At 44.3% G+C, this 23850-nt stretch overlaps 1 long non-coding RNA gene across 1 annotated transcript in view; it reads left to right on the top strand.

Moving 5' to 3' along the window:
- Nucleotides 1-4497, top strand: part of LOC306709974 — a 50452-nt gene extending 45955 nt beyond the window's left edge. The window contains exons 3-4 of the long non-coding RNA XR_013767493.1: nucleotides 1608-1672; nucleotides 3659-4497. This is a non-coding gene — a long non-coding RNA (uncharacterized lncRNA). The remainder of the gene's footprint in view (nucleotides 1-1607; nucleotides 1673-3658) is intronic.
- Nucleotides 4498-23850: the final 19353 nt, after the last annotated feature.

Raw genomic sequence — 23850 nt, 5'->3', positions numbered from 1 at the left:
ATCTCCCCGGTGTTCATGCCCCGTCTCTCCTGAGAGGTTCAAGTGTGTGAGCTTGGTGTTTGGTTGTGTGTGTGTTTTTTTTTTTTTCCTCCCGTCTGTGGAGAGCTCATAAGCAGGACGATGCAGCGGGGCAGGAAGCTCTGATCCCATCAGGCGTGTCAGCAGGGGCAGTTTTTCATAAGGTGGTAATCTCACCACACAAAGGGGTGTCCAATATGAGAGAGAGCCCCATACCCCTGAGCTAATCAAGACCCGACCAACCCTTCCCCTGGCCCGCCAAACCCTCTAAACATTACCTCATCTGGAGGCTTAGCCTAGCCACATGCTGCGCAGGCCTGCTGGTCTACATGATAACTCACTTAGCTCGGTGCGATAGCTAGAAAAAATGGAAATATAAGAAGGGATAGAAAAGAAATGGGACCAGCACAGCACACCTATGGTGCCAGGGAAAGGTATTTTAAAAAGGGAGAGGAAAGAAAGAATCATTTTACTCTGTCCTCCAGAAACTTTGGGAAGCAAATTCGCCGGTATTCAGTTTTTCTCCCCGCCGTCCTGTTATTGCTGTTTTCCCCCTCAACTCTTGGAGCCTTCAACCTGAAAGGAGGTTCTGAAGTTCAGGCTTTGTGTCACTTGTAAACAGTGCATTTGTTGCCAAGGTAACAGGTCTGGGACAGTGAAACTCAGAAGTAAGAGGGCACCTTTGTCCGTGAATGGATGAACAGGGACCGGAGTTGTAGTCGGTCCAGAGAGCGCGGCTTCAGTCTTTAAACATGTGTGTATGAAGAAACCTGTGATCAAGAGAAGTTTCCTGATCCAATATCTACCTGAACCTTGTTAACCTTATAAAATAAAACCAGCACAAGTCATTTAAAAGTGTACGATGGAAAAGCAACTTTGACTGCCTCGCTTCTGCCAGCTTCTGTAGAGCTCTACTGAAACCTATTTCACCCAAATCTGTTTTATGTATATTTTTGTCACTACTCCAGGTTTCACTTCTTTTTTTAATTTTTTTTATGAACTGTAAAGTTCTCTAGAAGGTCTTGAGTCATGTGGTCATTATAAAACCAGGTTTGTTTGACCAAGACCCTAAAAAAGAATGCGATAAGAAGGTAGTCAGGGCAGTTGGGTGATAAGTCTGAGGAACACGCTCAGCTCTTTTCCTAGATTTTGATGGTTGTGCGACTAACGTGTTCAGGTCAGACTGTGTGTCTATATGCCAACAGCTGGTCCTCGAGACCAGTGGTCCCCAGCCTCTTGACTTGTGTCCCATTAAACTAAAGCGCTGTGTATATGTGGCCCATCATCACTGCATACACATGCATTTTCTTCCCATTGTTGTTCATTATCTCATGATTCCTCAAATTTATTTTTTGGACGTAAAAGTTGGAAAACAACTGCACTGTAACCTCGTCATACCTGTGAAAACAGAGGAAGGAACTGATTGCGCTCTCATTGTACTGTAGAAAAATAAATATTTGTCGGAGTATTGATGCAAGTTTGGGCAGAGCAATTCCATCTGGTTCCTCTGTTTTTTGTCAAACGTGTGTTTACTCTTGAATGAGCTCCTCTCTGAATCATTTTATTTCCCCATCTTTAATCTGTTTCAGATGACCTCAGGTGAGCACAGAGAAGAGGCTGAGTAATGGAAACATGATCTCAAGAGATTCAACAGGTAAGGATGACTGTTTTTTTTTTTGTTTGATCTTCATTCAAGTGGAATATGTGATCACACACACACACACTATAACAACCAGAGTATGGTACATCCACTGATCAAACCAAGATAGCAGTAGTTCAAATATATGTGAGACATGATCAGTGTGGTGGCACTGGCTTTACGCCCATGTTCTTGCTTTTTTGATTGTGTAACTCAAGTCATGACAGCACGGTAAAGAATGCAGTGGCACAGAGATATCACTTCAAACACGGCGTCTCTCAGGAGCCTCAGATCCTTTCAGTGGACATGAATGAAGATATGCTTTGATGGCCCACCACTGAGTCGGTGCCCTTCAAAGAGACTTGTTGATGGGCTTGCGCGGGGCAGCCAGCAGGCTGAATGCGTGGTACTGTATACGTGTGCCTCTCAGGGTAGCCGTGGGTGTTCTCGATGGAGGTCAAATTTGCTTGACCCCAACATGAGTAGTCTTTTTCTATAGGTTTTAGGCTTGCATTATCGGTTTTTTTTCCCCCCTCCAGGTTGGGTAAATGAAGGGGAACTGTGTGTGTGTGTGTGTGTGTGTGAATGGCAGGGTGCCAGCAGACAGGTACAGTAGATGTGCCGATGAGAGAGGGCGATAGGGGCCAGGCCTCAGTCGCAGGCCCCAGGCACAGACCGGTGTACACGGGCAGGCTGAGACTCAAAGGCAGGTTGGGACCCGGTTCTGTGTGCTGATGCTGCTCTACTGGCTCTGCTCCAAGGTGAGGCACAGGAGAGCAACGTGGGAAGAGAAAGGGAAAAAAATAGAATATAGGGCAAAGGGAGCGATAGAGAAAATCAGGTGAAGGGATGATTGTTGAGTGGTGGAGCTGAAAAAGCACACAATCAAAGCTGAGGGTGTATAATGACAGAGAGTATGAACAAAAAGCAATAGAGCGGTTGTGGCTTAGGTTGGGCGAAGCAAGCTAGAGAGAGAGAGAGAGATGATGCGTGAGGCCCAGAGAGAAGTGAAGGAGGAGGGAGATGAAGAAAGAGCTACGCGAGTGAGGCCACATCCTGTGCGCCGGCGGAACGTGACTCCTCGCAGGTAAACCAGCTCGGAGGTGCAGACAGGCAGAAAGAAGAGGAGAAACACTGATGGATGTCTACTTATCGTCTGACACGATAAGTAGACAAAGCGGGACAGGCCGGTCCCGCCACTTTGGCTGAGTGGATGGTGTGTGTGCGCGGGGGCAGATGATGTAATGTCATTTTGTGGGTGGTTGTATGCACAAGCACGGGTGAAGCGGGCTACAGGGTTGTCAAGAGGCCACCTACCTGCATTACCTCACCTCTGGCTGTTCTGACGTTGTTGTGAAAAAAAGCAGATGTTTCACACTTGATCAACAGCGCTCTCATTAGACAGCAACATATTCCTCCCACTTGTTTTCCAGAGAATTATCTCATCTTGTTCCTCAGATGTTCTCACACATGTATTCTAGATAAAAGTGCCATTTTATTTCTTTCTTTCTTTCAAATCAGTACTTTCTTTGGGCCTGAAGCAATATTTTGACATCTTAATTCTGGCATTCGAGCTCCGACTTGAGAACGCTCGGTGATTTGTATCTTCTCGGCTGGAAGCAAAACACTTTTGCCACCACTCATAATGTGATCATTTCAGCCGTGGATGTGCGCTCTTCATCTGCGTCTTCTGTATGCCAGTTTGAATCCTCAAGCCCTTTTTTTTTTTTGTGTGGAAAGTTTGAGAAAGCAGCCAGACCTGCTGAAGGCATCAGCGGAGAAGAACTTTGTGTTGATGAACTCTGTGTGTTTTATGAATCTCTGGTTGTTTGAAGTAACTTCACTGAACAGTTACTTTTAACATTTAAAAAAGGAATGTTGCCAGAAAAGATCAAAACCTCAAATTTTCTTAAGTATGGGCGTGAGAAACGTGTGTCAATGTGAAAGCCTCAACTGTTTTTTGGCCTCATTCAATCATTAGTTTCTGTATTTTGTTTCTAGGATCATACTAAATCCTGGTTTGGACTGTGGACCAGCATCCCCTGCAGCAGATGTTTGCTCCTGGCATGGCTGCGAACAGCGTGAGCTCCATCACTGACAATCCGGCTCTCAGGATCCAGCGCCAGCAGCTTGGACTTGGAGAAGCTGTGACATAAACTCAGCAGGACAGTGGAGTGCATTTTGCTGCTCAGATATTGTGGAACAGATCAGTCAACCCTGTCTGGAGAGGCGCTCGATAGGAAAGTCAACTCATTGAATGTACGATTACCGGGGTTACCACAATGGATCTACACATTGTTTGACTTTTTCTAAATTGAACCTGGATTAATATTTCCCTGTATATACATCTGCTTTTGATATTCAGTGTTTATTCACGCTCTTGCTCCTTCGCTGCAGTTGTGACATATACTGTGTTATTCTGGATACAGTATCAACAGATGCTGGAACAGTAAATGGAAAATAATCAGACGTTATTTTCACTTTTAAGGTCTATTATTTTTACAGACTGAAGGCAGTACTTACACCAATGCAGTCACGTACAAAGTGTATCTTGTGAGGAGCACAATAAATGTTTCCTAGCGTGTAAAATGAATGAATACACATAATAAGATCGAGATTTCTCGGAAGGATTACTCAGTCAATGGACATTCGACATCTTCCAATTCACAAAGAAGCCATTGTAATCGAGGAATGCAAGTATTGACACCACATCTCATTAGCAGCCTTGTTGTTTTTTATTAATAATCTTATCAAGCTGTTTGTTTTGATGATGATTTATAGCTCCATAGTCATTTTTTGTTGTGTCTGTGAAACCCTGTAACAGAAATAAAAACAGAAGGTGTATCCAAGCTGCTGTCAGTTTGTTTGGTCATCGCAGCTGCAGATCTACGAGATTAATAGCCGAAAGATTCTTTCACGGTGTTCGTTATGTGTGTGTATTATTATTATTTTTATTATCATTATTATTATCGCGCTGGATTCATTACCAGTTGGGCCAGTGTTTGCCAATCTGCTACTAGGAGCTGTATCAGGGGTTGTACCACTCTTTCCTCTCCTGCTCAGGCAATGAGAAGCAGAGTGAAAGTGAAGTATGAAGTGAAAATGGAATAATGTGACATTTAAAGGTTTTACTTCACTAATGCCAGTGTGAATAATAGATACGTTTAGAAGTGGTAATGACAATTTTCTGAGTAAAAAAGATAATTTTCTTTTATCGCAAGAGATGACATCATGGAAAATGGTGTTTGCTGCTGAGTTTAGTTTACTGTAAACCTTGTATGTATGATGTTGACAGAGAAGTGCTTAATGTCACAGTCCAGCTCGGCACGAGTGAAACTGCAGGGAGTTTTCACTGTTTTGTGGATGAAAATCCCCGCAGCTCCCCGTCTTCTGCAGAAAGACATTCCAGCGCATACTACAAATGCATTTATTGTTTTCACTTATTTTAAGGGAGTTCAACAATTCAGCAGTGACTTCCCATTCAACTGTCTTTCACTGTCAATTTCAGCTTGTGATTCAATAAGGTTTGGCTCGGAAGGGGGCGGGGGGGGGCTGTGGGGAATGGGACGTGGGTGCGGGAGCAGGAACGCAGCAATGCAGAGTTGCTAAAGGGGGGGTAATTATTCCTCAAGGGGTTGCTTATTGTCTGCGATAAAACAAAGCACACCGGGTTAGACTCCATTGCAGTTTGCTCAGGCTTTCATTCTGGCGCTTGACAATGTTCTGACAAGTTGTTCAAAGCGTCATCGGGATCATATTAAGAATCAAATTTGTGGGGGACGAGGTCATCTCCGTCTGTAAAAGAAATGGGGTGTGAAGGCCCTGGCGCTGATGTTTTGGAAGTTGAGCTTCATGACATCTTTATGGCCCTGCTTATGGTCAACAACATTAGCATGTCCACAATGGACTTCCCTACTTGCCTGCCTCCCCCTCTTTTATTTTTCTCCCCCGCTTTTTCTCACACACATACGCAGCTCAGGGGGAAAAATGACCTCTCTGCAGCTCTCAATTCACTGCACTTCTATAGCCCTGAATGGACCAGCTCAACAAAAGGTGACATAATTTTCTCAGGGCTTGATTGGCCCCCTCCATGCCACAGGATGACATCATGCCCCCCCCCCCCCCCAATAGATCACAACCAGCACCCGCACACAACCAACCCTCCCCTCCATGTTCTTGGATGCTGGGTTCCCAAGACAACAGAGGCTTTGGGGCAGGACTTGGCAGTATATTGCGGCTTGGCTGTCCATAATGAGCTCAGGCGGTGTTGCTCTTGTGTTTGTGGTAAACAGCCTTGGGAAATGATAGGAGACGGGAAGAAGGGGAGGGATGAGGAACACTGTCTTGGATATAATGGTGGCCTCTTCATTCCACCTCTCCTCTATAGGGAGCGTTGCTGTAACGCAAAAAAGAAATGTATTCCAGCAAGAAGTGTCAAGCCACAAACCTTTAATGTCAAGCACGAGCTTTGTGTCAGCCGCCGAGCTCTCACTTGAAGCTGCGCCAAGTTTTGGTGCAAGTTTCATTGTGTCTCACTTTCTCTCTCATGAGGTTCAAGGAGGGAGTGTGCGCGTTTGTGGGATGGAAGAGGTGGGCATTTGGAGAGGGATGTGGGCTCATGCACAGCACACAAGTCACGATTAATTTTCTTTAATTAATGAAGACAGAGGATTCACGCCTGCTCAGTCTTCCCTAACTTGAGGTTTATTTTCTTCCTTCATCTATTTTTAGTGTATATGTATCTCTACTCTGATTTTTTTATTTCAACTTTCAAAGTTTGAAAATTTGAAAGATTTGTTTTCGCAGATAAAGATCTTTTTTTCCTTTTTCTATGTACGCACAATTTAAAAAAGGACGGTAATTGGGTAGTTCCTCCATTCATTGTTCTACGACGTCAACTAACAAATCCTGGGTTCGCCCACAGTATCCGAGCTGCTATTGGCTGCCTCAGCCCGGTACAACCTGTGACCCTGACTAATAAATGCCACTTTTCATGCTGGTGTGCATCCAGTACTGTCACACAAATAGAAATGGCCGTTTCCCCCTTGGAAATGTCGTTAATGAGGATAATTTGAAGTCAGGTTGACATGCAGCCCGGTGCCAAACCTTGTTGGTTCCAAACACTCCTGCAGCATAGTCTCCTTTAAGCACACTCCAAACCATTTCCTCAAATTGGAGCTGCATCCGAAGAAAGAGTGACACAATTACTACTTGGTCTTGGAAAATGTCCACATTTCATGTTGAATGTTACATATTGCATTAAAGAGTCACTCATGACGCATGGCAGTGCTGGTACATACTGGTTTTAATGGAAAAAATAAGATCATTTTCTATTTTTTGCTCTTCCCGTATGGCTTTCTGTCTTTATCTTTGCCCATCATGCCAAGTCTCTTACCCACTTTAAAGTGCACCGCTTTACAGTTTTCATGCTTTCCCTTTCTTGCCGTTCCTTGTGGTGGGATGTGATTAACTGTGGTGTGCCGGGTTGGCCCCTCCTTGGACTTTGTTGGAAGAAAGCATAACTTTAGTGGGTTTCCGAGCTTGGATGAGCGCTGACTGGGTATCGGTTACCTCTGGCATGCTGAGGGTGCGTGGGCTCCCAGTGACTATGACGTAGATCCACTCTGCTCTGCTTGCACAGGAGAGATGGTGGGAATCCACTACTTTCCCTTTTCTCTGGATTTTCCACAATTGTTCTTTATAGAGGTAACCTATTTTCCAACAGGTTTTCACTTTTTAATGTGTCATTTGATTTACCTTGAGTTTGACCAATACGTCAACAGCGAAATGATAGTGACATTAAGGTGGTGTACTTCCCCAAAATAATAAAACACGCAGCAGCGTTTCTGGTTTATTCATGGGGACTGCCTTGATTGGCAAGGTGACATAGATGAGGCAGTTGCATGGGAAACCATCCCTCAGTCTGGGCAAGCACCCTCTCTCACCCTCTCCATCCCGCGCCTCTCTCCCTCTCTCTTAATCCCCATTGAGAAGGGGAAGGGGAGACTCGGGAAGCAGGAGAGGATGAAGAGGAGGAGGGGAGCAACGGAACAGGCCAAAGGCTCCGCTGACATCCATGGGAATCTGCAGATCCATTCACTCGTAATTATTAGCATCAATGCAAAGAGGCAGTGGCAAGGCGAGGGGCGGGGGCAAGGGGGTGTGGGAGAGTTTTGGGGGTGGGGTTGTGCGGGATACAGGGGGGGGGGTCAGTCCAAGATGGAAATCAATCACCAGAGGAGCCAAGAGGTTGTAATGAGAGCGAGGCAGAGAGAGGTGGTGAGGTGGAGAGCGATGCAGGGTTACTTTCAATTATGGAAATGATGATGTGAGCAGCATTTGTCAGTGCTGCATTTCCGTTTCCTTCGAGTCTGGTCTCTAGAGAAGTGATCACAAGAAAGGAAATATTTATAGACAGAGGAACTATACAATACATCATCAAATGTGAAGCCAGTCATGACCATTTTTACTCTGATTAAGTCGTTTTTTTTCCCCATTTGGGTTTCATGTTTTCGGTCACACGTTACTGACTGAGTGCGTTTTAATGAATTACAGTTAGTGCTGATAAGTCCTCATACTTTGGGATTTCATTTAGAACATTATTGTTGAATTGTTTGCCTACTACAACACATTCGTCATGCAAGTATATAATAATTTTTCATGCAGATGTGTGAGACAGTAAAATAATTCATGTGCATGTGTGCTTCCTGTCTATCTGCGTAAAACTAAGCGGCATGGGAGACATTCTCAAGTACAGGATGCCAGCCCTCTCTCCCCTCTACCTCATACATCACTCTGACAGGCCATTTCACTCCTGTATTCAGAATTCCAGCTGAGAGACCACCTCAAACACTTTGGGTTGTCCCTGCTTGGTGAGAACGTCACTCCCAGCCCACTGAACACCACGTTTGAACTTTTGCCGACTGGCCACTGAGCCGGGTCTGTCCGACAGGGGAAATTATGAAAAATGATTTATTATTTTCCCCCTTTTTTTCACTTGAAAATCTGAAAAACTTCCAGTGGAGGGTGATTCAGCACAGCAGTTTTAGTAGCCTGACCTTTAACTGATTGGCAAAGAGGAAGGTTCAGATTTAAATGGAAGACGCAAACATTTTTAGAGCATTTTCGGTCTTGCTCATTTCTTCTCTTTGTGAAAGACAGGTCATGTCAAAGGTCAGGTCAGCACTTGTCTTCCTCTTTAGACGGTCTGGTTGTACTCTGGAGTTTACCTTTGGAAACAGTCAGATAGAGATGTCTCATTATGCCTCTGGTGAATTTAGACAGAGGGTGTCAACCTGTCAGCTGCAGGAATAAATGATGTCTTCATGTGAAGCTGTCAGAAAGAAATGTTACAATCAGTTGGCCACATTATTTGTGCTGCTGCCTCCAGTACCAATGTACCTCATCGCTAGGAAGTTTTTATAATGATATTTTAAGCAGTACTTCTGAACTGAAGATGGTGAAATGATGATTTTCCAATAAGTCCTAATATTATTTGCCTTTTGTGTGAGAGTTGTGATTTCACCGTATATCAGGATTTTTTTTGTCCATACCGATCTGGCAGTGCTCTCTGCCTCCCACACTGCAGGAATCCTCTGGTCAGAGAAAGCAGTGACCCCTTGACCCACAATCTCAAAGTTCCTTTTTGCATGCAGCACTTGAATTTCGTTTCTCAATGTGTAGAGCTGGCAGAGGGGTGAGGAACAACCAGAACTCACACGGCCATCTATCACAATGCTAGCACACACAAAGATGGTGGTGTGTCAATCATGCAGTATTGTGCATATTGTGTGCAATGTGGATATTTCTTCCATTTCTCCCTGAACAAAGTCTGAACAGAGTACGTAAAACACGATATTGCATGCGCACACACACACACACACACACACACACACACACACACACACACACACACACACACACACACACACACACACACACACACACACACACACACACAGACATGTATCTCACATAGCCAGTCCCAGTTCCAGATAAGACCTGTCATTCCTGGGTCTGAGATGGTCGATAGCCATCAGCTCTCAGGGAAGTCAGGCCCTGTTTACACAGCCAGTGAGGCCCTCAGCACCAACACACAGTTCTGATTCAGTTGCTTCACCCCCTTCGCACATGTACATACACCAGGAAAACTGTCGGACACCCGTATTTGCACACAGTCAAGGACATAACAAAGATACGGACAAAATCGACACCATCCAAGCCTTTCCCTCCTTCTGTCGGGAACCATGGCACACTTTCAATCCACCAGTGTTCAATATGCTGAAAAGGGAATAAGTAAGAGGCCAAATTCAATATTCTAACTGCCATACAAACTGCTGCTATGACTCTAGATTTTAATGAATTTATATTTAGGCGGCTAATGGCTGACAATGATACCAATGAGGGTAAAGGTCAAACCCAGCATGCATCCTGTAGGCAGAAATCGGACCGATCCACGACAGAATCAGGGCTCGCTTTCATCTTGAAACAGAGGATGATCAAAATACTGCAGACTCAGGGTTTTTATTCACTTGTGTTTGTATTTCAAAGGCGGATTTGTCTTCCTGTCCATCCTGCTTGAAATGTAGCCCAGAAAGTTGCCGTTGTGTGATCTTATCAGCGAGTCCCAGGATGGTCTTGTCCTCGCCAGAAATTCAAAACACTTCATCGAAAATGGGCTCAACACCTTTCATAATTCTTTAGAGTACACTCATGTTTAATCAATTTCGAATGCATTGATTTGAGTAACACGTCACTTAATTATCACGTCATTGTTATGTTGTAATTGACGCATTCTGAGATCCTCAAACAGTTTACATAAATTCAAACATCAGTTTAAATTAAGGTTTTTAACGTTAGACTTCTTCGTTTAATATATAAGGTGCCATAACAACACAGCAATGAACAGTGATATCTCATTTTAGCTGGTTAAAAGCTTCGAAAAATTGTTAAGGATTAAGTTCAGGGAGTTCATCATACTGGCATAATGTAAATGAACACGATAAGCAGCACAGTTTACGTCTCAGATGTCTATCTTTTTTATCGTCAAAGGTGCTCGGTGAAGTTTTCAGGTAAACAACGTTTTTGTTTACATTCAGTGTTACTCATCGGAGCACATTCCAGCAGGTCGCTATGAATGCAGTTCCTTCCTTTTTCTTTTTGTAAGGCCATTTTTTTATTTACATCCATGGTCACTTGATAGCTGTCTTTTCCTTCCCTCCCTTTGTTGGCACATTGCTGCGTTTCTTGGTGCATTCTCTCCACCTGTAGCTCAGTGTGTTACGACAGTGTGAAGGCATTGGCAACCCCCCCCCCCCCCCCCCCCCCCCCTCCCCACTTACATTTGTGCATACATGTGCGCCGCTGTAGTCACGCGCAGGAACCAACAAAACAGGGACCCGCTCGTTAAAACATCGCCCCACAGCAATAGTGGCGTCAGTACAATAGTGTAAAGTGTATGCATTGAAAAAACGTATTTGTTGCATAAGGTAAAGAATGGTCACCTAGAGGAGAGTTTTATATTGGTCATGACTTCAATGGTGACACTTTAATGACCTCCAAACGGTGATACTAATTTCAAAGCCAATCAAATCATGAATAATTTTATGGACACTTTTAAAACCAGCTGTCGAAAAATGTGTAGAAATAAATCTCAGTGCATTTCAGCAGTTCCAAAGTGTCTGGACGCCAACTCAACAGGTCCATTTGCTAAAACAACACAGTAATTGAGCTGAGCTGCTCCCGGGAGTTTACTTTCATGTGCTCAGAAACAAACATGAATTCATTCATTTCAGGAGACTTTATTTGGATGGAGAAACGCATTGTGTTGGCCTTTGTCCAGTCAGTGAGAGCTCTGGAGTGAGGTGCAGCAGTAGCGTCCGTCAGTGGCAATATATGCCACATAATACAACCAGATCAGTGTCTTCGCTCTACGTGTTCGCGTGGGAGAGCAGGACCAAGGGCTTTGCTGCCTCCCAGCCTCGTCTGAAAATCTGGTTGCAAGACTCTTGTGCCAAAATGCTTCCTGCTGTTTATTCTGTATATTTACCAGCTTGAGAAAATGCAGGAACCTATAATGGTGTATTTGTTGCTTTGTTTGTGTGCTTCTGTCCGGTGTGTTTTAATAGAAAGTCTTGACAAATGCCTGCATGGTATGATTCAGCTCTTTCCGTGAGTGCAAACGTGAAAAGTTTCATTGTTCTCACTGGTGGATGAAAAGCATTCCCACGTTGAATCCTCCTGAGAACGGCCATCAGCATATCGTCCCATCTACTCCTCAAGCACTTTTAATGACGTTGTCATCTTTGCAGGTGCATGTAATTTGGCACCTTTTGGGATCAGGCCCAGTCTCTCGTGGGATATAATGCAAATACCTTCTGGTCTAATTAGAAATCACAATTAGTGTGTAAAGGTACTCTAACTGACATCCTTTCATTTTCTGCTTTTCTCTACTGTGAGAAGCATAATTAACTTATTCTCACCCAGTTACGTTACACAACCTTTGTTCACCTCTTAAAGACACCCATGAGACCTAACTAAAATGTAGCATATACTGAGAGTCAGACCATTAAATGTCCCTTAATCATATCAAGCTGTCCTTCCTGTTTCTCACCCCCGTCACCTGGGAACTCCCCTCAGAGAAGGAAAGCAAGAGAGGGACTTATTCAGTGTAACAGAGAGAGGGAAATGACATGTTATGTTGTGGTGCAGAATGGGGAAATATTCAGCTCAGCTATGTAAAGAATCCCTCCAGCATAGCAATGTGCTAGCCTCATGTTTATGTGTTTACAACCACGTTGGAGTCACTCAGCGAGCCGATGGACATGGGTTACGATGCTGTGGCCTTAAAGCTGGAGCCAAGCTTCGCATATCACATGATTGGAGCTCTTGTGACGGCCATAATGACAGCGGTGGTGGTGGGGTTAGCAAAAGGTTACGAGCGGCCGAGGAAGAGCCACGGTTTATTGCGACTGGGGGTGGGGACTAATTAACTGTGACACCACAATGTTTTTTGAGGTTTCACGTCCAGAACTTACTCCGAAATTGGTGTCATTTAAAGGCATTATTTATAACTGTTTTAATAGACCACATAGAAATGAGGAAAATAGTTTTAAATGAACATAGAAAATGCTTAGCATGATTGATAACAAACCCAGAGTGTGGGATGGATGGATGGGAGTGAAAGACTGTCTTGGGACTGGAGCACATCCTGTCAGCTGAGCTCCCTCTCCACCTCTCCACCTCTCCCTCCCTCCTTCCCTCCGTTGCTCCTCTTAACAGCTGGTGCTCCCAACTGCATGCAGGGTGATGTGTGGGTTGAAGGGGTCTCTCCTCAGGGTGTCCAGCTGAATCTGGGCTTGGCCTGGAGTGGTGCTCTGGGGTTACCTGACCTTCTGACCCCTTGGTTAACCTCTCAACTTCATCTCTCCCCAGGGCCAAATGCATAGCCATACTGAACGCATTAACCTGCTAACCCCCCTCTGTCCTGCTTATTGATACACAGGGCACTTCATCTTCCCTCAGTAGTAACAATAGCTATTATTTCATTCCACAAGACACTCATTTGCAAATAGTATGAAACTTATGATAAACCGTTTGAGGTGAACCGGGAAAAGCTCAGATCATGCTAATACTGAGTGGACAGGGGCAGTTTAGGACACAGTTACGCCAACAGCAGGCTCAAAGTCTGTTCAGCCAGATAGCCGCAACTGATCGAAGTTGAAGGCTGAGCCTCTGGGGTCTGCAGGCTGCAGGGCAGCCAGGCTGGTCAGGTGGAAGGCTCGGGGCTGGGTGACTGCCACGGGGTAGCACCACTCCTCCCTCAGTCCCTGATCTGCCCAGCGTGCACAGGACTTAGGGCAAAAGCTGGGGATTATCTCCACTGCACTTCCACCCCTACCACCCACGCAACGCAACACCGTGCAGTACTTCACCTCCTCCCTCCCTACTTTCTGCTCTACACCTGCAAGACGTCGGACAGGACACACGCACACAAGAGTATGTGTGTGTGTTTGATCATTTGATCATTTTTCTCTCTAACTCCTTCCCTGTTACACACACACACACACACTGATAACCTGATCACCGGGCAGCCTCCATAGCCAAACACTTTCTGTGAAATGAGTGGATGTTTGCCAAAGGTGCATCAACGGAAATGCTTTATTGTTGTTTTTTTTACGTCAAACTCACCAGTGACAGACAGGTAACAATTCTTGTTTTTCATGTTCTTCCTCCTTGGTTACTCACCCACGCAGTCAGTCAGTCATCACTCACTGACAAACTCAGACTGCATTTGCATTGAGGTGACACGTAATGACATGTGCGATAGACATCTCAAGATACTTTGTTAAGTTTTTGTTTTTTATTTCCATAAATTAAACATAACCCAACACTGAACCTGTGGTGTGTTCCATATTTAAACAAGTAATGTACCTGCGTGTGCAAATGTGTGGCCTTAAAATAACTTTAGTTTTGTTGTTTTGAGATTGGCGGTGCAGCCTTTTAATGTGGTTTGCATGATTAGACAGATCTCTGTATTTGCTAAACGATAAGGACGTATGCTTGGTGTGAAAGAGATGACAGAGGGCACCAAAGGCCTCTACCGTTCTCTCTGTAGGGCTCTTCTCCACAGGATGTGTCTTTTAAAAGGGGTCTTTCATTTCCCCATGACTCATGGCCTACTGTATGCTCTATCTCGCTCCTCTTTATTCCCCTCTGTATCTCTGCTTCTCTTTCAGTCGTGCACACAAACAACACACCCAACTTGCACCCTAATGAGCTGCCGCTCACTCATGATGTCATGTGTGCGTGTTGACAAGAATCTTGTCTCCATGAGGGCTGAAAAGCAAACAGTAGCTGAATAAGCTGACTACTGATAGAGAAACTACAAAAAAAGAAGAAGGAAAAAAATATAAAACGCCTCCATAATCGGATGAAATCAGCTAGCCTGTGGCTGACCCTGCAACAAAAGGCATGGAGAGATTAGAACCCAGCAGATTCATCAAACATATGGGATGAAGTTAGGTTAAGAGGGTAAGGCATGTAAAGATGAAGGAATTACTTCATGATGTTTGAGTAGAGCAGTGTCTCTTGCAATGATTCAATTATATTCTTTTTTTTTGCACCGTCGATGTGCGTTGCAGCTGTGGGGTGGGATCTGCTCGGCACAGTGACATCATTTTTGTGTTAAAGCTGAAGTCGGGGAGATGTATACCATTCCCTGTGCATTTCAATTCGCGGTGTTGCTGATGTAAAGTGACATCAAAATGTCGTAGAGGAAGACGAATGTATTACAGCTTCTGAGTGGCTCCTCCACTCAGGCTTAGACAAACTAAGCAAGCTAAAATGGCCTCTAATGTGGATGTGTGGGGACATGTTCTTATGGCGCTGCCTGCTGCAGGCTTTGGCTCAGACTCCAGGGTAGAGGTGCCAATGTGTGTGTGTGTGTGTGTGTGTGCATGTGTGTCTGTGCACGTACATGCTTGTGTATTGTAGTAGGGCAATGCGGGGGGAGTGGCAGGGAGCGCAGGCAACAAGAAATGGGCCCGATGCCGGGTGAGATAATGACACTGGCGAACAGGATTTTGGGAGATGGGAGCGATAGTTGCTGTGGAAAAGAAATGATGTCATCAAGCCCATTGAGCCGTATCTAGAACCACTGGTTTCATGAAAGGTGGCAGCTTTAACTTGAGGAGAAGAGGAAAGGGGGGAAGGAAGGAGAGATAAGAGTTGGAAGGGGCTCAAGGAGGATGTAGGTGAGGTGGAGTGGAGTTTATACGAGTGTGCGCACAGGGAGGTCCTTGATGGATGCGATATGGAAGGGATTACGTGTTTTTTAGCTTGTTCTAAGTATGCACTTGTGCATAATGCGTACGGTATCTCTATACGCAAAGCATGGTGGCAGAGTCTTGTGTACTGTATAGGAGATTTATCATTGTACATCCTCTCCTCCTGTTCCTCCCTCCCTTCCTTGTAAAAAAACATTCTGCAGGCACGTAGCTACTGCACCCCTCCCTTCACCTGCTTGTGTTTGCAACCACGTTACCCTCACACACTGCTGGCAAAAGGCCATGGAGGCAACGTGCAGACCGTATTTGCCTTCATGGCCGAATACCCACACCTGACAGACTGTTTACGCAGAATGGAGGTAGAGAATTACGAGCATCAAAGTAGCAGCCGCATTGCTTTGCTGTACTTTTCAACAGCATACAGCATGTTCATCTGTTGATCCATGTTACATTTCTGAGGTTTGAAAGAGTCAAAATATGTAGACAGCACTCAGACTAGCGACTCAAAAGGTCAGGTTAGTTCTGTCTCTTCATTTTTATCAGCCGAACACATACAGTACACCTCAAAAAGAAACAGGAAGTATAGTGGCAATACAGGAACTTTAAACGACGACCGTAACTCTGTGCTGGTTCAGCAAGATCAGGATTAACAAAAGATAAGAAATATACCTAGGTTTGAAAGAGCCTGTTTGGTATACAGGGAGCATTGAGCAATCCCTTTTGTTCAAAGCTTACAGAGAGCTTAACAAGAGTAAACAACCGTATTCCGTAGAAATGTGATTGAGATTCACCATGCATGATGGAAATGTAAAGAGATTTATAATGCATCATGGGACTTGCTTGCAAAAGAGCGAACCCGGTTTAGCTGCAGCTCTTTTATGGTATAGTTTGGATCTTTGGGTGAGGGCTGCCTGCGGTTTGAGGTGAAACGCAAGGCCTCGCAGTCTAGGTGGGCCTACTGTGTTAGCCTAACTCCCACAGCACCTGGGACTGGTTAGCATCCTGGCTGGAGCCAGATAGAGCTGCTGGACAAAGTTCAGCTCTGTGGGAGAGGAATAGAAGTTACAAGGAGAGAGAGGGCTTTATAATATAAGCATGAGGTGAATGCTGCCACACATCCCGTCGACAAATCAATTCACACGTGCACAGCTTAATCTCTCTGTTTCTATACATTATGTGCAGTAGGCGCAGATACATCACACTCGGGTCTCACTGCAGGTCCATTGCATATGGCTGTGCAGGGCGCGCAAATAATGTAAAACAAATGGGCTAATTTTATATGGCAAACTAAATCTAATCTATTTAATCTCATTTCATTTTTCACCTACTGCTTAGTTCAAATATGCAATAATAGTTCCCTGGTATCTGGCCTATACCTCAAAGCAGTGTGAATAACACAATATGTAGTTATTCTAAAACTAGAGGCTCTTAAATACAAAGTTGTTGTGGTCAAATTTTCACCACCACCTTTTTAAGAAAGTTTCTTTTATATGATGGTTATATATATATATATATATATATATATATATATGGTAAGTGGGCACAGTTCAGGCCATCACATACAAAACTTTTATACAAAAACAAAAAATGTGTAAAGTAAATTTTGTTCATGTTAATACAGAACAAAGTATGCAGAAATAAACAGTTTCTCTCTTTTGGAGTTAATTATTATAATAATAATAATTATTATAATAATAATAATTAACTCCATTAAACCTTATTAAGCTAAAGATTTCAAAATGTATTTCCTCTTACAATGACACTCCATGCTCCACATAGATACTGTTACACGTTTAAAGATGTTATCCAAATTTGTGAAATTATTTTTTGTTTTTTAATTATTCTCATTTCCATACTCTCCATCATTTTCTCATAAGACATGAAGTATAAAAAAAAACATACTATGAATAAAAATTGACTATTCAGGTGCACAAAGGTCTACATATTATTTATTACTTTACTTTATTTTGATGTCTTATACGACATCGCCATGGGTGCTTGAGTGGGCACTGTTGGTCCTGATGTGTGCAATTTCTGTTTTTTTGTTTTGTTTTATTTGATATAAAGTTTGGACTGTAAGAAGTGGTGGGTGTTTGATACTGCCTTCTGAAAAAAGTAATTTACAGTAAATTACGCTATGAGCAGGATGTATTCTGTCACCGCTTCAATTCATCCACTAAGGGTACTGTGCCCTAATCCCAAAATGGTCCTTCCCCTTGCTCTCACATGCAGCCTTACTTTTCCCATTAGTGCATGGCTAGAGCAGTGGTTCCACCTCCATTGCCAGTTGGCTGTGATCCTTGTTCCGGCTCCAGCATCTGCACCAGTACAGCGGCATGGCAGCCAGTCCAAAAGGGGTTGCTCACACTAAGGGCCTGGGTCAGAGAGAGGGGCTTCTCTCTTGTGACGCAGTCATTGCAGAGGCCAGGGTAAGCTTTCTTTGCTGGATGGATGGGGCGATGTTCTGCCCTGGCCGGGGTTGACCCGACTAGACGACCACAAGCACTTGGCTGGCTCCGGCTCATTTTTGGGCTGCCGGCCCACCTCCATGTTCTGTGCTCCATTTGGGCTTTCTTGATCCGTCCCAAACAAAACCACAGAAGTGGAGGGGCTAATGCAGTGAGGTTGCTGAGCAGCTCTACCCAGCCGCAGAGCAATGTGGTCATAGACCGTATGCCCCAGCCTAATGCTTGGCATGATGCATGGGAACTGTCTTTGGATCTCTCTCAGCACCCGTACCTCCTATCCCCTCTTCGTTTTCTCCCCCATCTCTCTCCTGCCCTCTATAACCCAGCTTTCTGAGTGTCAAGGATCTGACGTCCTAGCACCTCATCATCCTTTAATGTATACATATGGTATCTATATCATGGTCATATATTACTCATCCTTGAATCTCTCAAGATCCCATCCACGGATGTTGCGCTAGCTTTCCCACACAGCACAAATCATTAGTGTCTCTCCATCTTGGCATCACAAAATGGTTCTATGACGTGATATGTTAGCATAACAGCAGCGTTGCCAAAACAGGGCTATATGGTTAGGCAGGCAGGATTTCATATTCAGATGCTGTTACATGTCACGTAAGGGTATCAACTCTTGAGCCAAACCCTTTGCTTTCTCAGAAGGCAACATATATCTTACATTTTGTAATTGCTGTCTTGTTAAACTGGACATAACGTTTCTTTTTTTTATGAGACAGGCATAAAGACACATAGATTTACTGTGCACGGTGAGGGTGTTGGTTTACACGTTCAGAGACACGGGGACTTCTCTCTGGGGACGAGAGGATACTGATAAGTGGCAAAGGGGTACAATAAAACAGCTGAATCCTGCAAATTAGATATCATGCATGCTGGATCCTGCTGTCTCGTATTTGGTCCGACAAATGTTGCCCTGTGCAACAGCATATGCCAAGCAATTGTAAATAGGAAAGAGGAGAACTTTAGATTTCCTCCCGTGTCTGCTCTGCAGTGACTTGCACACAGAGGACTGCAACACTTCCACAGCTCGATTACTGCCTGGGCAAGCTCCAAGGGCAATTTTGTTGTACCACACAGTGTTGAATGGTAATATCCCTCTGTTGTACAAACTGTGCTGCACTTTTATACAGCGCATGATGAGACATGCACAGCTTGGGAACGTATTGCTTGTCAGTCATACATTACCTTGGTCTAACACCTTCACAGACACAAAGGTGCCAGTATTGTTTTTATAATTCTCCCTCTTCCCAGGGTTTAATTCTTTATTTTACAGTGGTAGAAAAAACAACTCACTTCCTGCATCAGAACGTGTCATGTTTCTGTCTCACACAAACAGCCCCTTGTCTTGCAGTGCAATTTACCTGTCCCATAGCCGTGAGGGCTGTTGTTCCCCTTCGCTTCGACAGGGCACAGAGCACAGTTCACTGGGAGGACAGGTCTTTATAGATGTTGTCTCGGTGATACACAACCAGTTGAGAATGAGTCAGGATTCAAATTATGGCATGTCATGTATGGCTGTGTGAGGAAATGGCGCAGTTCTTTGTGATAAAACGTCTCCAGTGAAGCAAGTCTTTGCTCTCTTGTGTTTTGCAAAGCTTTTCGAGGGATTTGGGATTCAGGTATGCATGAAGCAATTGAACCTTCACCTCCATGCTCAAAATATTACAGAGCTGTTAAAATAATCACGGTTAAGACTGACTTGGACAATGCATTCATATTGTGTGCTAACTCTAAAAGACTCCACCACCCAGCAGTGTGAGTGTTGTGCTGCCTTGCAGGTCTGGTGCCACAGGAAAAGGTATGTGAGCCCCACCCTGCTGCGACTACCTACTGTGTCGAATGACAAGTATATGAATATACACTGCTCAGACTTGTTTGGCCTGTCACTGTAGCTGGAGAGTATCAGTCCAAAGTATGTCAGCAGCTCAATCTGATGCCTCTGTGCATGATGTGTGTGTGTGTGTGTGTGTGTGTGTGTGTGTGTGTGTGTGTGTGTGTGTGTGTGTGTGTGTGTGTGTTTTTGCGCACTTGCATGTATTGGCATGCATGTGTGTGAGCTAGGTGAGAGTGCAAGGGTGAGAATTTGAGAGAAATAATGTGTGTGTGTGTGTGTGTGTGTGCATGAGTGAGATGCCCTGCATTTATATGTTGGCACAGCACAGCACCAACTGCTCCCCGTCCAGCATTTTGACAGTTGCGGCTCATTAGCAGATTGGATACAGCAATGTTTCCAAACTCCATTCATGTCTTGAAATGTCACAATTTCATTGTGCGTCACTTGAAAAGCCTCTTTCCTAAATTCACCATGAAACTGTCAATAGATTGCAGTCGTTCCAATTCTGACTTGCTACTTCACTACTACGCGCCTTAAAAATGAGAAGAAAAAAAATGAAGGGGGGAGAAGATAATGAGATGAAAGAACTTGGGTGGGGGTGCAAATCTTTTATGATATTACCCTGCTTGTAAAAACATATAATTCATAAATCACGTAGCTGAACGATGACAAATCTCCCTTTTGCAGGACCATGACTTGCAAATAGACCAGGATGTCAAAGCATATTAAAACAGAACAATGTCAAGTCTGACAGGTTATACACACGGGTGGATGTTTTATGCCGAGTGCTAGTCTGCAACCCTATTTTATAAAAAATTCAAAATGGATGGATCACAAAAAAGTCTCACTATCAACAAGCACAAGCACAAACTTTAACTTCCTCGGGTGTTGTGATCAGTCACAACATATCCGACAAAGATAAGCAGCTTATGGGGTTGCATTGTTTGTACAGGTTTTTGTTTCCAATGAGGTACAGCTCTGCTCTTAATCCCCATAAATGCATCATTCTCACAGAAATATAATGCTGTCTGATTGAAAGGAAAGATGTTGGAAGCATCACATGTTCTAGGGAGGATTTAACGCATACTGAGCGCCCTGAGCTTTTCTCCCACCTTCACCTAGACTGAGCACTTCGACAAACTTGCCCATTGAGAGGGGGGGGTGGAGATTTGTCACCTTTCAGTGAAGCGACATGTCAACACATCTACAGGTGCAATACGTCAACAGTGTTTTCCCTTTCACCTTGTCGTAACTACAACAAACTTTAGCTAGTTTTCTGAACCTGATGCTTTCCCACTTTTATGTTTTCAGCTCTCTGAATGCATGTTTGTGTGCATGTTAGAGAGCACCAGGAAAACAATTTGATGGTAGATTACACATACATGCATACTTCATTTTACTAGCATGCTTGGTTTGCCAATATATTACAGGGCTCGTATGTAGACTGACATGCAGATTAGCCCAATCCTGCTGTGAGGTGATACATCTAAAGTGCTATTTTTATTCAGTGGGTATTCATTAGAATTGCAAAATGAGCAGAGAAGCTGTTCAGTGACATCATGTAATCAGGCATGTCTGTTTTGTTTTGTTTCTGTGTCCCTCTCACATACATGCAGACCGACAATCATGTGACGCACACATACATGACAATCAGTTCTGATGTCAGAAGTTAAAGGTACTTGTTACTGACCGTACTTTGAACCTTCAGTCTCATTAAATCGTTCCTTGCGTTGGTGCATGTCATTAGGTATTCTTCAGCCCCATTTGCTTCTTGTTGTGCTGTATCTATGCAAACAGGCCACTAATCAGAAAACGTGAGTCATGCAGAACACATAAGCTGACAGTTTGTGCCCGGTAGACTGTGCTGGGTGGGTGAGACACATAAACCGGTATGTGCTACTTGTTCGCCACACTCACACAAGTAAATTTAGCAACCTATTTGCCTTCTTAGAAAAAAACATTACATCAACTGGTTATACCTGCCCAGCTTAACTTTGTACTGAGAGAATGCAATGTATGGACTCTTTGACTGTCTCATTGTTTGTTGAACTCTTTGAATCTCATTTATTCAGTCCTGCAATTTCTCAGATCATCACACATTTGGTGCTTGAACACTACAATGTCAGGTGTCCAGTGGTACATCTGTGTTACTTTCAGGCACAGACTTGTTTCCCTTGATCTATGGAGGCTGATGGAGATGACACCTTTGTTTAGTGTGAAATAATTCGACTCTATGGTACATATGAAGACATGGTAGTTGCCCGGGGTAGAGTGTGAAAACTGAGGCACCTCTACCTGCTGCTGCCTGTCTCACAAGAACTAATTGTGGTGTGTGTGTGTTTATTCAGGCGTGTATGTGTGTTAGAGACTGGGGTGCTGCCAAGGAGGGCCTATATGGACAGAGGGGAGTGCACCGAATACACTGCATGTAGGGTTAGGAAGCAGATATCGTATTAGAGAAGGCTTCAGTGGTTTGACAAAAGAAATGTCAAGAGGAGTGGAGAGATGGAGTGATCCTTAATGGCTGGGTGGAAATTCTGCTCTGACACAGGCCTGTCAGCACTCCCGGCAGCCATCTCAGAGCCCTGCCATCGCTATGGTGACTGCCGAATGTTGTCTTTAATAATAGGCAACTGTGAGCCCGTGAGCGTCCCCGTGCACAGATACACTTACTCATACTTTAACGACACCTGTCATAGAAGCCGTCTCCTCCAAAGCCGATGAGCTCAACGGCTACTGCAGGAAATGTGCATGCTTGTGTATGGTCATGCTCACACACACACACACACACACACACACACACACACACAGACACACACTCATCTCTTACAGATGAGCTGAGTCGTCAGTGCAGTCAACGGTTTGGAAGTCAAACTCCTCATGAAATATGCCTGAAGGAAAAGAGTTTTGACAAGGAATCTGTCTCGCTGTCTCCGCTTGATAAAACAAAAGCTTACGTACGCTCACTGGAACTCTGGGGAAGTGAGAGACGAACAAATTAGCGATATTGTTTGCGGATGGATGTTTGGGGGCCTGCATCTGATGCTATCACTACTGTCTGATGGTATCTCACCTTGAAGTGATCCTGGGAGATGTGCCCCAGGAAGGGAGGCTTGGTCACGTCTCATTGCCGTCTAAGCTTGATAACGTGCAGCCGTTTAGTGCCCTGAATCCAGACTGGGTCCTCTGTTGCGTCTGCCTATTTTGTCTGCCTATTTTTTATTTATTGCGATGAAGTTCCCTCACATCCGAAACATTTCACTTCACTATCATGTTTTGTACTGTGTTGACATAAAATATGATAGCTGAAAGATGTGATTTACTCGCTTCCATATAAACTGCTGTCATTATCGAAGAATAAATCTGCCAACGGCTGACTTCACGTTGGCCTTAAAACAACAACCGCAATCATAAAATGCATTTTTCAGGTTCCTCTGAGGAAGACACTCAGAAGAGAGCTGGTGACTCTACTTATTAACCTTGAGTACAGAAGGTGCTCATTAAAACTGAAAATTGATATGTCTCTCTATCTCCTGTTGCTTGACGCTTTTGTTCAGTATGGGAATGGCACTATAACCCAGAGTGCTTGGCAGTGGAGCAGTGGCTCGTTTTTGGCTCTGTGGCCCGTTGTGTCTTTGTCAATCACCTGGGCCTGGGAGGAAATGGCTGTCTCTTGCATGAGCCAGCAACATCCTGGCAGGCACCTAGGACAGCTGAAACCATGGGAATGTCTATTGAATAGAAACCCTAGGCACGTCTATTATTGCATTGTACAGCAGTATTGTGTGTTCGCCGTTGAAGAGGTTTTCTTATGGGAAAGGGGAACCTGTTGGAGCGTTCCTTGTTTAATGAATTGATCAAGATTGCTCTCAGGATTTGTGGATTGTTGTGATCTCTGCTTTCATCATTTCGTCTTCCAATTCAACTCTTCCTCCCTGCACTGGCTCAATCATTTGATAGCAGCATGCCGGCAGATTTGTTGTAGGACAGTGCAGCTGATGATCCAAAGTGGACACCTCACTCCTCAAATGACATGCATTGATAAAGCCGGAAACGTCATGCTGCATTTACTGCCGCGCCTCAATAATCACT

This window comes from Pholis gunnellus (assembly GCF_910591455.1).
Source record: "Pholis gunnellus genome assembly, chromosome: 17".
In the NCBI taxonomy this organism is placed as follows: Eukaryota; Metazoa; Chordata; class Actinopteri; order Perciformes; family Pholidae; genus Pholis; species Pholis gunnellus.
This window is presented reverse-complemented; position numbering and strand designations above follow the sequence as displayed.